Source organism: Puntigrus tetrazona, unplaced genomic scaffold, assembly GCF_018831695.1.
Source record: "Puntigrus tetrazona isolate hp1 unplaced genomic scaffold, ASM1883169v1 S000000003, whole genome shotgun sequence".
Lineage (NCBI taxonomy): Eukaryota > Metazoa > Chordata > Actinopteri > Cypriniformes > Cyprinidae > Puntigrus > Puntigrus tetrazona.
In genome coordinates, this window is record NW_025047683.1 from 3,216,187 (window position 1) to 3,231,186 (window position 15,000).

The 15,000-nt window shown below is 56.5% G+C and overlaps 2 non-coding genes and 1 pseudogene across 2 annotated transcripts in view; all 3 read left to right on the forward strand.

Annotated features, from left to right (window-relative positions):
- Nucleotides 1-458, forward strand: part of LOC122332092 — a 3,987-nt gene extending 3,529 nt beyond the window's left edge. The window contains exon 1 of the ribosomal RNA XR_006248439.1: nucleotides 1-458. This exon is cut by the window's left edge and continues 3,529 nt beyond it. This is a non-coding gene — a ribosomal RNA (28S ribosomal RNA).
- A 12,651-nt stretch (nucleotides 459-13,109) lies between these two features.
- Nucleotides 13,110-13,261, forward strand: LOC122331902. The gene has a single exon (XR_006248308.1). It is a non-coding gene; the product is annotated as a 5.8S ribosomal RNA (ribosomal RNA).
- A 407-nt stretch (nucleotides 13,262-13,668) lies between these two features.
- LOC122332113 overlaps nucleotides 13,669-15,000 on the forward strand; it is a 3,997-nt pseudogene continuing 2,665 nt past the window's right edge.

The window sequence follows — 15,000 nt, forward strand, 5'->3', positions numbered from 1 at the left end:
GGAACGTGAGCTGGCTTTAGACCGCCGTGAGACAGGTTAGTTTTACCCTACTGATACAACGCCGCTGCAATAGTAATCCTGCTCAGTACGAGAGGAACCGCAGGTTCAGACATTTGCGCGCGTGCTTGGCTGAGAAGCCACTGCGCGGTTACCATCTGCGGATTATGACTGAACGCCTTCTAAGTCAGAATCCCGCCTAAGAGGCAACGATACCGCTGCGCCGCGTACTGATTGGCCACGGATAGCCGCCACTCTCCGGGCGCGTGAGGAGAGCCGACGAGACTGGACCGGGCGCGGCCGAACGAGCGCCGCCCACTTCAGACCAAAAACACCGAGTTTGTGGAGAATGTGGTGCAAAATGACTCGAGACGACCTGATTCTGGGTCAGGGTTTCGTAGTGGCAGAGCAGCTCACTCGCCATGCATCCATTGAAAGTCATCCCTAGATCCAATCTTTGTCGGTCCGAGGAGGAGGCCCAGCCGGCGACTGGCTGGCATACTCTCTCCTCCGCCGCGGGGGTACCAGTGGAGCGGAGAGAGTGGCAGGCGGAGAGGGGCAGAGTCCGAGCCGGGCGGAGGGGCGGATTCGGCCGGACGGGGAGCCGGCGAGCCCTCTCCGAAGAAAAAAAACTCCAAAACCTAAGTCGATGGGGGGTACCAGTGGCGGAGAGGAACCGAGGGAACGGCGGAGAGGGCCGCCCCAGAGAGGGCTGACTCGGCCGGACGGGGAGCCGCGAGCCTCCCTCTCCGAAGAAAAAAACCTCCAAAACCTAAGTCGATGGGGGGTACCAGTGGCGGAGAGGAACCGAGGAACGGCGGAGAGGGCCGCCCCAGAGAGGGCTGACTCGGCCGGACGGGGAGCCGCGCAGCCTCTCTCCGAAGAAAAACCTCCAAAACCTAAGTCGATGGGGGGTACCAGTGGCGGAGAGGAACCGAGGAACGGCGGAGAGGGCCGCCCGAGAGAGGGCTGACTGGTCGGACGGGGAGCCGGCGGCCTCTCCGAAGAAAAACCCTCCAAAACCTAAGTCGATGGGGGGTACCAGTGGCACGGTTGTTTGAGAGCGCGGCTTAATAGTGCTGAGATAGTGACCCCTCGCTTAATAGTGGAGATGAGGCACGAACGGAGAACAGGTGTGCCCTCGGAGAGTGAGCTCTTAACCTAGGCTTTTCGGGCCTGATGTGATGCCCGAGAGGGCGCTGGTGTTGAACGCTTAAAAAATACGGGTGCGGCGAAGGAAAGTCGGTCGTGCGCTAACCCGCAGTGAGCCTGATGATGGGAGAACTGTAAAGGGCGCTGCCGAGATGATGCGCCTGATGTTTGGACTTAGGTTTTGAACGCTTAAAAATACTCCGTGGCGCGGTCGAGTGGAAAGCGCCCGTGAAGTGGCGCTTAACCGCGCCTAGATCGGCTGTGAGATGCGCCTGGATGTTTGGACTTAGGTTTTGAACGCTTAAAAATACCTCCGGGTGGCGGGGTCGAGGGGAAAGCGCCCGTGAAGTGGGGCTTAACGCGCCGAGATCGGCCGTGAGATGCGCCTGGATGTTTGGACTTAGGTTTTGAACGCTTAAAAATACTCCGGGTGGCGGGGGTCGAGGGGAAAGCGCCCGTGAAGTGGGGCTTAACGCGCCGAGATCGCCGTGAGATGCGCCTGGATGTTTGGACTTAGGTTTTGAACGCTTAAAAATACTCTCCGTGGCGGGGTCGAGGGGAAAGCGCCCGTGAAGTGGGGCTTAACGCGCCGAGATCGGCTGTGAGATGCGCCTGGATGTTTGGACTTAGGTTTTGAACGCTTAAAAATACTCCGGGTGGCGGGGTCGAGGGGAAAGCGCCCGTGAAGTGGGGCTTAACGCGCCGAGATCGGGCTGTGAGATGCGCCTGGATGTTTGGACTTAGGTTTTGAACGCGAAAAATTTCTCCAGGGAGGCCGGGTCGAGTGGGAAAGCGCCCGAAGTCGCACTTAACCCGCCGAGATCGCCGAAATATGCGCCTGGATGTTTGGACTTAGGTTTTGAAAGCAAAAATTTACTCCAGGGTGGCGGGGTCGAGTGGGAAAGCGCCCGGGAAGTCGACTTAACCCGCCGAGATCGCCTGAAATATGCGCCTGATGTCTGGACTTAGGTTTTGAACGAAAAATTTCTCCAGGGTGGCCGGGGTCGAGTGGGAAAGCGCCGAGAAGTCGACTTAACCCGCTGAGATCGCCTGAAATATGCGCCTGGATGTTTGGACTTAGGTTTTGAACGAAAAAAATTCTCCAGGGAGGCCGGGTCGAGTGGGGAAAGCGCCCGAGAAGTCGACTTAACCCGGCTGAGATCGGCTGAAATATGCGCCTGGATGTTTGGACTTAGGTTTTGAAAGAAAAATTTCTCCAGGGGAGGCCGGGTCGAGGGAAAGCGCCCGAGAAGTCGCACTTAACCCGGCCGAGATCGGCTGAAATATGCGCCTGGATGTTTGGACTTAGGTTTTGAAAGCAAAAAATTTCTCCAGGGTGGCCGGGGTCGAGTGGGAAAGCGCCCGAGAAGTCGCACTTAACCCGCTGAGATCGGCTGAAATATGCGCCTGGATGTTTGGACTTAGGTTTTGAAAGAAAAAATTTCTCCAGGGAGGCCGGGTCGAGGGGAAAGCGCCCGAGAAGTCGCACTTAACCCGCTGAGATCGGCTGAAATATGCGCCTGGATGTTTGGACTTAGGTTTTGAACGAAAAAATTTCTCCAGGGAGGCCGGGTCGAGTGGGAAAGCGCCCGAGAAGTCGCACTTAACCCGCCGAGATCGGCTGAAATATGCGCCTGGATGTTTGGACTTAGGTTTTGAACGAAAAAATTTCTCCAGGGAGGCCGGGTCGAGTGGGAAAGGCCCGAGAAGTCGACTTAACCCGCCGAGATCGGCTGAAATATGCGCCTGGATGTTTGGACTTAGGTTTTGAACGAAAAAATTTCTCCAGGGAGGCCGGGTCGAGTGGAAAGCGCCCGAGAAGTCGCACTTAACCCGCCGAGATCGCTGAAATATGCGCCTGGATGTTTGGACTTAGGTTTTGAAAGAAAAAATTCTCCAGGGAGGCCGGGTCGAGGGAAAGCGCCCGGAAGTCGACTTAACCCGGCCGAGATCGCCTGAAATATGCGCCTGGATGTTTGGACTTAGGTTTTGAACGAAAAAAATTTCTCCAGGGAGGCCGGGTCGAGAGGGAAAGCGCCCGAGAAGTCGCACTTAACCCGCTGAGATCGGCTGAAATATGCGCCTGATGATTTTCGCTTTCAAAATTGCACTAAGTCCAACTTCGGGAAAGGTCCGACTTCCATACCTCCGAGGCCCGAGTCAGGCCGACCGAGAGGCCTCTTCCCGGCACGATTCAATTTCACCGCGACCCCGGAGGTGGCTGCTTACCCAGGAGCAACTTTTACATCAACTTTAATTTTTTTTTTTTTTTTTTTTTTTTTTTTTTTTTCTGAAAAACTCTGAAATTGTGCCCTGCGCGTCGCCGCTTTAACGGGCGAGTCTGTGAGCGCAGGCCTTGTAGAAAACATTCATCCAGGGCCTTTAATAAATAAAATCATACCCAAATCTGTGTTATTGTGACGGGTTAGTCTGTGAGCGCAGGCCTTATGGAAAACATTCATCGAGGGCCTTTATTAAATAAAATCATGCCCAATAAAGAGTTAATGGGTCGGGTTAGTCTGTGAGCGCAGGCCTTATAGAAAAACATTTTTCCAGGGCCTTTATTAAATAAAATCACGCCCAATAAAGAGTTACTGTGTCGGGTTAGTCTGTGAGGGCAGGCCTTAAAGAAAACTGTCATCCAGGGCCTTTATTAAATAAAATCATGCCCATAAGAGTGTTATTGTAACGGGGTTAGTCTGTGAGCGCAGGCCTTAAAGAAAACATTTATCCAGGGCCTTTATTAAATAAAATCATGCCCAATAAAGCGCACTGTGTCGGGTTAGTCTGTGAGCGCAGGCCTTATAGAAAACATTTTTTCCAGGGCCTTTATTAAATAAAATCATGCCCACAAAGCGCACTGTGTCGGGTTAGTCTGTGAGCGCAGGCCTTATAGAAAACATTTTTCCAGGGCCTTTATTAAGTAAAATCATGCCCAACAAAGAGTTACTGTGTCGGGTTAGTCTGTGAGCGCAGGCCTTAAAGAAAATCTGTCATCCAGGGCCTTTATTAAATAAAATCATGCCCATAAGAGTGTTATTGTAACGGGGTTAGCCAGTGAGCGCAGTGCTTATAGAAAACATTTTTCCAGGGCCTTTATTAAATAAAATCACGCCTAATAAAGCGCACTGTGTCGGGTTAGTCTGTGAGCGCAGGCCTTATAGAAAACATTTTTCCAGGGCCTTTATTAAATAAAATCACGCCCAATAAAGAGTTACTGTGTCGGGTTAGTCTGTGAGGGTAGGCCTTAAAGAAAACTGTCATCCAGGGCCTTAATTAAATAAAATCATGCCCATAAGAGTGTTATTGTAACGGGGTTAGCCAGTGAGCGCAGGCCTTATAGAAAACATTCATCGAGGGCCTTTATTAAATAAAATCATGCCCACAAAGAGTTACTGTGTCGGGGCAGTCTGTGAGCGCAGGCCTTATAGAAAACATTTTTCCAGGGCCTTTATTAAATAAAATCACGCCCAATAAAGAGTTACTGTGTCGGGTTAGTCTGTGAGCGCAGGCCTTATAGAAAACATTCATCGAGGGCCTTTATTAAATAAAATCATGCCCAAATAAGTGTTTATGTGATGGGGTTAATCTGTGAGCACAGGCCTTATAGAAATCATTCATCCAGGGCCTTTATTAAATAAAATCATGCCCAATAAAGAGTTACTGTGTCGGGTTAGTCTGTGAGGGCAGGCCTTATACAAAACATTCATCCAGGGCCTTTATTAAATAAAATCATGCCCAAATAAGTGTTTATGTGATGGGGTTAATCTGTGAGCACAGGCCTTATAGAAATCATTCATCCAGGGCCTTTATTAAATAAAATCATGCCCACATAAGTGTTATTGTGATGGGGTTAGTCTGTGAGCGCAGGCCTTATAGAAAACATTCATCCAGGGCCTTTTTTAAATAAAATCATGCCCAAAAAGTGTTTATGTGATGGGGTTAATCTGTGAGCACAGGGCTTATATAGAAAACATTCATCCAGGGCCTTTATTAAATAAAATCATGCCCAAATAAGTGTTATTGTGATGGGGTTAGTCTGTGAGCGCAGGCCTTATAGAAAACATTCATCCAGGGCGAGAATGAAATAAAACGATGCCCATTAAAGTGTTACTGCGTTGGGGTTAATGTGTGAGCCCAGGCCCTTTGGAAAATTGGAAATCCAGACACGGGGTTCGTGAAATGTGTAGTGTCCCCGAGAAGTCGCCTTAACCCGCCTTTGATCGGCTGTAACGAGCGCCTGGATGTCTGGACGAGGTTTTGAACGCTTAAAAATACCTCCAGGGTGGAGGGGGTCGAGTGGGGAAAGCGCCCGAGAAGTCGCGATTTAACCCGCCGAGATCGGGCTGAAATATGCGCCTGATGTCTGGACTTAGGTTTTGAAAGCAAAAAAATCCTCCAGGGTGGCGGGGTCGAGTGGGAAAAGCGCCCGAGAAGTCGCACTTAACCCGCCGAGATCGCCTGAAATATGCGCCTGGATGTCTGGACTTAGGTTTTGAAAGCAAAAAAAAATCCTCCAGGGTGGCGGGGGTCGAGTGGGAAAGCGCCCGGAAGTCGCACTTAACCCGCCGAGATCGCCTGAAATATGCGCCTGATGTCTGGACTTAGGTTTTGAAAGCAAAAAAATCCTCCAGGGTGGCGGGGTCGAGTGGGAAAGCGCCCGGAAGTCGCGACTTAACCCGCCGAGATCGTCTGAATTATGCGCCTGGATGTCTGGACTTAGGTTTTGAACGCTTAAAAATATACCTCCAGGTGGAGGGGGTCGAGGGAAAGCGCCCGAGAAGTCGCACTTAACCCGCCGAGATCGGCTGAAATATGCGCCTGGATGTCTGGACTTAGGTTTTGAAAGCAAAAAAAAATCCTCCAGGGTGGCGGGGGTCGAGTGGGAACGCGCCCGAAGAAGTCGACTTAACCCGCCGAGATCGCCTGGAAATATGCGCCTGGATGTTTGGACTTAGGTTTTGAAAGCAAAAAAATCCTCCAGGGTGGCGGGGTCGAGGGGAAAGCGCCCGGGAAGTCGCACTTAACCCGCCGAGATCGCCTGAAATATGCGCCTGATGTTTGGACTTAGGTTTTGAAAGCAAAAAATTTCTCCAGGACGGCGGGGTCGAGTGGAAAGCGCCCGAGAAGTCGCACTTAACCCGCCGAGATCGCCTGAAATATGCGCCTGGATGTTTGGACTTAGGTTTTGAAAGCAAAAAAATCCTCCAGGGTGGCGGGGGTCGAGTGGGAACGCTGCCCGAGAAGTCGACTTAACCCGCCGAGATCGTCTGAAATATGCGCCTGGATGTTTGGACTTAGGTTTTGAAAGCAAAAAAATCTCCAGGGTGGCGGGGGTCGAGTGGGAAAGCGCCCGAAGTCGCACTTAACCCGCCGAGATCGCCTGAAATATGCGCCTGGATGTTTGGACTTAGGTTTTGAAAGCAAAAATTTCTCCAGGACGGCGGGGTCGAGTGGGAAAGCGCCCGAGAAGTCGCACTTAACCCGCCGAGATCGCCTGAAATATGCGCCTGGATGTTTGGACTTAGGTTTTGAAAGCAAAAAAATCCTCCAGGGTGGCGGGGTCGAGTGGGAAAGCGCCCGAGAAGTCGCACTTAACCCGCCGAGATCGGCTGAAATATGCGCCTGGATGTCTGGACTTAGGTTTTGAACGCTTAAAAAATACCTCCAGGGTGGAGGGGTCGAGGGGAAAGCGCCCGAGAAGTCGCACTTAACCCGCCGAGATCGCCTGAAATATGCGCCTGGATGTTTGGACTTAGGTTTTGAAAGCAAAAAATTTCTCCAGGGTGGCGGGGTCGAGTGGGAAAGCGCCCGAGAAGTCGCACTTAACCCGCCGAGATCGCCTGAAATATGCGCCTGGATGTTTGGACTTAGGTTTTGAAAGCAAAAAAATCCTCCAGGGTGGCGGGGTCGCAGGGGAAAGCGTCCGAAGTCGTGACTTAACCCGCCGAGATCGCCTGAAATATGCGCCTGGATGTTTGGACTTAGGTTTTGAAAGCAAAAATTTCTCCAGGGAGGCGGGGTCGAGTGGGAAAGCGCCCGAAGTCGACTTAACCCGCCGAGATCGCCTGAAATATGCGCCTGGATGTTTGGACTTAGGTTTTGAAAGCAAAAAAATTTCTCCAGGGTGGCGGGGTAGAGTGGGAAAGCGCCCGAAGTCGACTTAACCCGCCGAGATCGCCTGAAATATGCGCCTGGATGTTTGGACTTAGGTTTTGAAAGCAAAAAATTTCTCCAGGAGGCGGGGTCGAGTGGGAAAGCGCCCGGGAAGTCGACTTAACCCGCCGAGATCGCCTCAGAAATATGCGCTGGATGTTTGGACTTAGGTTTTGAAAGCAAAAATTTCTCCAGGACGGCGGGGTCGAGTGGGAAAGCGTCCGAAGGCGACTTAACCCGCCGAGATCGTCTGAAATATGCGCCTGGATGTTTGGACTTAGGTTTTGAAAGCAAAAATTTCCTCCAGGGAGGCGGGGTCGAGGGGAAAGCCGCCCGAAGTCGCACTTAACCCGCCGAGATCGCCTGGAATATGCGCCTGGATGTTTGGACTTAGGTTTTGAACGCAAAAAATTTCTCCAGGACGGCGGGGTCGAGGGAAAGCGTCCGGAAGGCGCACTTAACCCGCCGAGATCGCCTGGAAATATGCGCCTGGATGTTTGACTTAGGTTTTGAACGCAAAAAATTTCTCCAGGACGGCGGGGGTCGAGTGGGAAAGCGTCCGAAGGCGACTTAACCCGCCTCGATCGCCTCGGATATGCGCCTGGATGTTTGGACTTAGGTTTTGAACGCAAAAATTTCTCCAGGACGGCGGGGTCGAGTGGGAAAGCGCCCGAAGGCGCGACTTAACCCGGACCGAGATCGGATGAAATATGCGCCTGGATGTTTGGACTTAGGTTTTGAACGAAAAAATTTCTCCAGGACGGCGGGGGTCGAGGGAAAGCGCCCGGAAGGCGACTTAACCCGGACTCGATCGGGTCGGATGAAGCGCCTGGATGTTTGGACTTAGGTTTTGAACGCAAAAATTTCCTCCAGGACGGCGGGGTCGAGGGGAAAGCGTCCGAAAGGCGACTTAACCCGGACTCGATCGGTCGGATGAAGCGCCTGGATGTTTGGACTTAGGTTTTGAACGAAAAAATTTCTCCAGGACGGCGGGGGTCGAGTGGGAAAGCCCCCGAAGGCGACTTAACCCGGACTCGATCGGTCGGATGAAGCGCCTGGATGTTTGGACTTAGGTTTTGAACGAAAAAAATTTCTCCAGGACGGCGGGGTCGGAAAGCGCCCGGGAAGCGCGATCGGTCGGATGAAGCGCCTGGATGATTTTCGCTTCAAAATTGCACTAAGTCCAACTTCGGGGAAAGGTCCGACTTCCATACCTCCGAGGCTCCGAGTCAGGCCGACCGAGAGGCTCTCCCGGCATGATTCAAATTTTCCCGCGACCCTGGAGGTGGCCGCTTACACAGGAGCAACTTTTACATGGGTACACGATTTCGTGAACGCGTGTTTTTGTGGACTTAGTCTCTGAGCGAAAAAAAGTCGAAAAACGACTAAGTCCATATCGACTTAGGTTTTGAACGCACCTTTCTGAAGCTCCGGGCGCAGGGAGCTATCGAACGCTTCACCTGAAACACGGACACAGACGCCGAGAGAGGACGCTCGACGGCGAGAGCGCCCCTCGCCCGGAACGTGATCGATTGAGCGAAAGCGCTTCTAGCCTAGACCCCACCCGGCCAGCCCCGCTGGCCGCTATGGGTCGGGAGTGCTTTCGGGCAGGCACGGCGCAATGGGTTTACGCTTGGGCTTTGACAGCACGCCGCGCCCGGCAATTTGGACGCTCGTTACGCAGCAGGCCCCTCAGCCCGAGGGAAGGCGCCAACCTTTCGGAGGAGGCCTAGACGGCCGGTCAGAGCGCAGAGGTCCGCCACCGGGCGGGCGGAGGGGCAGAACGCGACGCGCCCCGGCGACGCCGCGCGGTACCCGCCCCCCGTGGAAACACACTTTTCCGAGCGCCGCCGCGATCCCAGCGCCACCCACCCCGAAAAACGGCGACTTCGCCGGGAAGGTTCGAGCCGCGCCGCCGCCTCCTATGAGCGCCGGTCTTAGCCGAGGGTCCAAGCGGTCTGCCCAGGCCCTCCTCAGGCGGACTGAGACCCGTGTGTAGGCAAAAACGCGCTCGCGGCCGTTGGTCCCTACGACCCACAGGGGTTACCTGGCTGATCCTGCCAGTAACATATGCTTGTCTCAAAGATTAAGCCATGCAGGTCTAAGTGCACACGGCCGGTACAGTGAAACTGCGAATGGCTCATTAAATCAGTTATGGTCCCTTGATCGCCTCCACCCGGTACTTGGATAACTGTGGCAATTCCAGAGCTAATACATGCAAACGAAGCGCCGACCGGGCCGACCGCCTCGCGGGGCGGAGGCTAGGACGCGCGGCATTTATCAGATCCAAAACCCATCCGGCCCTCGGGGGATCCGTCCCCCCGGACCCGGTACCTTTGGTGACTCTAGATAACTCGGCCGATCGCCGCTTCCCTCGCGCGGCGACGATTCATTCGAGTGTCTGCCTCTATCAACTTTCGATGGTACATCAGGCGCCTACCATGGTGACCACGGGTGACGGGAATCAGGGGTTCGATTCCGGAGAGGGAGCCTGAGAAACGGCTACCACATCCAAGGAAGGCAGCAGGCGCGCAAATTACCCATTTCCGACTGAGAGGTAGTGACGGTGGTAATAACAATACAGGTCTCTTTCGAGGCCCTGTAATTGGAATGAGCGATCTTAAACACATGGGCGAGACCCATTGAGGGCAAGTCTGGTGCCAGCAGCCGCGTAATTCCAGCTCCAATAGCGATATATTAAAGTTGCTGCAGTTAAAAAGCTCGGGAGTTGATCTCGGGATCTGGCTGGCGGTCCGCCGAGAGGCGAGCCACCGCCCGGCCCCAGGTCCTCGCCTCGAGGCGCCCGGATGCCCTTGGCTGGGTGTCCGGTCCGAGGCCCAAAGCGCTTTACTTTGAAAAAATTAGAGTGTTCAAAGCAGGCCGAGCGGCCGCGCTGAATACCGTAGCTAGGAATAATGGAATAGGACTCGGTTCTATTTTGTGGGTTTCTGGAACCCGGAGCCATGATTAAGAGGGACGGCCGGGGTATTCAGATTGCGCCGCTTAGAGGTGAAATTCTTGACCGCGCAAGACGGACGAAAAGCGAAAGCATTTGCCAAGAATGTTTTCATTAATCAAGAACGAAAGTCGGAGGTTCAAGATTTATCAGATACCGTCAGAGTTCCGATCGTAACGGCGCCGACTCACGATCCGGGCGGCGTTATTCCCATGACCCGCCGGCAGCGCGGCGGAAACCACGAGTCTTTGGGTTCCGGGGAGTATGGTTGCAAAGCTGAAACTTAAAGGAATTGATTTGGAAGGGCACCACCAGGAGTGGAGCTCTGCGGCTTAATTTGACTCAACACGGAAACCTCCTCACCCGCCCGGACACGGAAAGGATTGACAGATTGATAGCTCTTTCTCGATTCTGTGGGTGGTGGTGCATGGCCGTTTCTTAGTTGGTGGAGCGATTTGTCTGGTTCATTCCGATAACGAACGAGACTCGCTTACAAATAGTGGCGCGCCACTTGGGTCGGCGCCAAAAACTTCTTAGAGGGACAAGTGGCGTTCAGCCACGCGAGATGGAGCAATAACAGGTCTGTGATGCCCTTAGATGTCCGGGCTGCACGCGCCGCCACATGGGCGGATCAGCGTGCAGTGTCTACCCTGCGCCGAGAGGCGCGGGTAACCCGCTGAACCCCGCTCGTGATCGGGACTGGGGATTGAAACTATTTCCCATCAACGAGGAATTCCCAGTAAGCGCGGGTCATAAGCTCGCGTTGATTAAGTCCTCGCCTTTGTACACACCGCCTGGGCCGCTACTACCGATTGGATGGTTTAGTGAGGTCCTCGACTGCCTCGGCTGCCCTCGCGGGCTCTCAAGTGGAGCGCCGGAAGACGCATCAAACTTGACTATCTAGAGGAAGTAAAAGTCGAATAAGGTTTCCGTGAGGTGAACCCGCGGAAGGATCATTATCGCCCGCCCGATCCAAAGCGAATCACCCCGGGCGGGGAGGCCTAGCCCACCTCCCCCCCGTCTCAAGCTCCGGGTGCGCGGCAGAGGCCGGCGGCTCCGGCGCGGCCTCTCCCCTCCGGAGCACCGAAGCGAAGCGCAGAGCGCGAGCAGAAAAAAAAAAAGGAATCTTGACTGTCGCCAGACTGGCGGCCCCGCTTTCCAGCGGGCGGGGCTGAGCTGGGCCCTGGCGGGTACCCGCACGGCCTCCGGGACCGTGGTTCAAAGTCTCTCCCGCTGGCGAGGAGGGCGCCTGTCTGGGGTAAAAACTCTCTATCCTATTTTACTCTATGATCCAGCGGCCGTGGCCCGAGAGGTCTGCCGCTCAAAAACCCAAGACGGCAAAAAGAACCGCACAAAACCTAAGACGGCGGAGAGAGAGAGATCTCGCGAGAAGGGAACGCTGCCCTGGGAGGCTTGACGACCTTCCGCTGGAGGCTTGAGCAACCCACCGCGAGCGCCATGACTGTCGCCAGACTCGGGCGGGCCCCTGCTTTCCAGCCGCGGGGCCGAGCCGGGCCCTGGCGGGTACCCGCACGGGCCTCCGGGACCGTGGTTCAAAGTCTCCCGCCCGCGAAGGAGGGGCGCCTGGGTCCGGGCAAAAAAACTCTATCCTATTTTACTTATGATCCAGCGGCCGTGGGTCGAGAGGTCTGCCGCCAAAAACCCAAACGGCAAAAAGAACCGCACAAAACCTAAGACGGAAGAGAGAGAGAGAGAAGGGAACGCTCCTCGGGAGAACTTGACGCATGTCGCCTTGAGCAACCCATCGCGAGCGGGCCTGTCGCCTGCGGGCCTTGCCGGGCGCGGGGCCGAGCCGGGCCCTGGCGGGTACCCGCACGGCCTCCGGGACCGTGGTTCAAAGTCTCCTCCCCGCGGAGGGCGCCTGTCCCGGGTAAAAAAACCTCTATCCTATTTTACTTATGATCCAGCGGCCGTGGGTTCCGAGAGGTCTGCCGCCAAAAACCCAAAACGCAAAAAGAACCGCACAAAACCTAAGGCGAGAGAGAGAGAGAGATCCGAGAGAATTGACTGTCGCAGATCTTCGGGCGGGCCCCCTGCTTTCCAGCGGCGGGGGGGCCGAGCTGGGCCCGGCGGGTACCCGCACGGCCTCCGGACCGTGGTTCAAAGTCTCTCCCGCAAGGAGGAGCGCCTCGTCCGGTAAAAAAAACCTCTATCCTATTTTACTCTATGATCCAGCGGCCGTGGGCCCTAGAGGTCTGCCGCAAGCAAAAACCCAAAACGTGCAAAAGAACCGCACAAAAACCTAAGGCGGAGAGAGAGAGAGAGAGATCCGAGAGAACTTGACTGTCGCTGCACTCGGGCGGGCCCCCTGCTTTCCAGCGCGCGGGGGCCGAGCCGGGCCCTGGCGGGTACCCGCACGGCCTCCGGGACCGTGGCTTCAAAGTCTCTCCCGCGAAGGAGGGGCGCCTGGTCTCCGGGTAAAAACCTCCATCCTATTTTACTCTATGTTCCAGCGGCCGTGGCCCGAGAGGTCTGCCGCCAAACATCCAAGACGGCAAAAGAACCGCACAAAACCTAAGACGGCGCGAGAGAGGGATCTCGCGAAGGGAACGCCGCTCTGGGAGGCTTGACGCACTCTTCCCGCGGAGGCTTGAGCAACTTCACATCGCTGAGCGCCCACCCTTGGCACGGGTGGGGCCGAGGCCGCGAGCCTCTGAAAGACTTTGCTTTACCAACCTCCGGCGGGTACCCAGCAGGCCTTCGACCGTGGGTTCAAGTCCCCTCTCGCGGGGGCGCCCGTCCGGGAACGACTTTTTGTATTTTTGAACCCACACAAGCCTGTGCAGTTCAGCCTCGCCTCGCCCGGCGCTAAACTCAAACGCAGTACGACTCTTAGCGTGGATCACCTCGGCTCGTAAGGCCGATGAAGAACGCAGCCAGCTGCGAGAACTAATGTGAATTGCAGGACACATCGATCATCGACACTTCGAACGCACTTTGCGGCCCGGTCCGCCCCGGGCCACGCCTGTCTGAGGGTCGCTTCCCCATCGATCGACCTCCGGTCCCGCTGGCTGGAGCGCCGCAGGGGGCTTCCCGCGCCCTCCGTCTCCCGCGCAGACCGCCACGGGCATCGCCTCCTCGGCGGGAGTCGAGCGCTTCCTCCGGCTTCCCCCTCCCACGAGGGGGGGAGGTCGGCGTCCCCCCAGGCGTCTGGGACCGAGCGCGCGCCTCCTCTCGGCGGCTTCCGTGGGTGTTCGCCACTCCGCCGCCGCCGCCGACGTGGACTCCCTCGCCCTCCGCCCCGGACGCCTCCGCGCGTAACGGAGGTTCGCGCCTCGCCTTCGCCTTCGGCGCCTCTGCCCGGGCGCGCGCGAACGAGACCTGTTCAGGCCAGCCAGCAGCAGCAGCAGGCGCCGCGCGCCGCTCCTAACCCATATCCGGACAAACGACCTCAGATCAGACGAGACGACCCGCTGAATTTAAGCATATTACTAAGCGGAGGAAAAGAAACTAACAAGGATTCTCAGTAGCGGCGCGAGCGAAGAGGGAAGAGCCCAGCGCCGAATCCCCGCCCCGGCCACGCGGCGAGGGACATGTGGCGCACAGAAGACCGCTTCTCTCGGCGCGGGTCGGGGGCCCAAGTCCTTCTGATGGAGGCTTAGCCCGTGGACGGTGTGAGGCCGGGTAGCAGGCCCCCCGCCGGGTGCGGTTCTTCTCGAGTCGGGTTGCTTGGGAATGCAGCCCAAAGCGGTGGTAAACTCCATCTGTTACAACACCGCACGAGACCGATAGTCGCATAAGCACCGTGAGGGAAAGTTGAAAAGAACTTTGAAGAGAGAGTTCAACAGGGCGTGGAAACCGCTAAGAGGTAAACGGGTGGGTCCGCACGGTCTGCCCGGAGGATTCAGCTCGGCGGGTCGCCGCCCGGGCGCTGGTGCGCGGATCCCTTGACCGGGAACGCCGCCCGTCCGACGCCGCCGCCGCCGGGTGCACTTTTCCGAGGCGGTGCGCCGCGACCGCCCGGGTTTGGCCAGGAAGGGCCGGGGCGAGTGGTGGCAGGCGGCTCCTCAGCCGGGGCCGCTTTACAGAGCCCCACGCCCCGACTTTGCCGCTTACTTCCCGGGCCGCGGGAAGTGTCTCGCGCTTCCTCCCTGCCGACGCTGGAGGGACGGGCCTCCCGCCTCGGCGCGCAGCGCCGACCGGGACCGACTGTCCTCAGTCCGTCCCCGACCGCGCGCGCCAGGCGGATCCGCCCTCGCATAAGTGGCGCCGAGGTCCGCGTGAGGTCGGGCACCCACCCACCCGCCTTGAAACACGGACCAAGGAGTCTAACGCGCCGCGTCAAAGGTGTCTCTCGAGCCCCACGGCGCACGAAGGTGGCGCGCGCCGCCGGCTCAGGTGGATCCCCGCCCCGCGGGGGCGCACCACCGCCCGCCTGGCCCGCACCGCCGGCAGGTGGAGCCAGAGCGCGCGATGGTACCCGGAAAAGATGGTGAACTATGCCTGGCAGGGGCGGCCAGAGGAAATCTCTGGTGGAGGCCCGTGAGCGTCCTGACGCAAATCGGTCGTCCGACCTGGGTATAGGGGCGAAGACTAATCGAACCATCTAGTAGCTGGTTCCTCCCGGGTTTCTCAGGACAGCTGGCGCCGCCGCACAAGCAGTTTTATCCGGCAAAGCTTAATGACAAGAGGCCTTGGGGCCGAAACGATCTCAACCTATTCTCAAACTTTAAATGGGTAAGAAGCCCGCTCGCTGGCCTGGAGCCTGGGCGTGAATG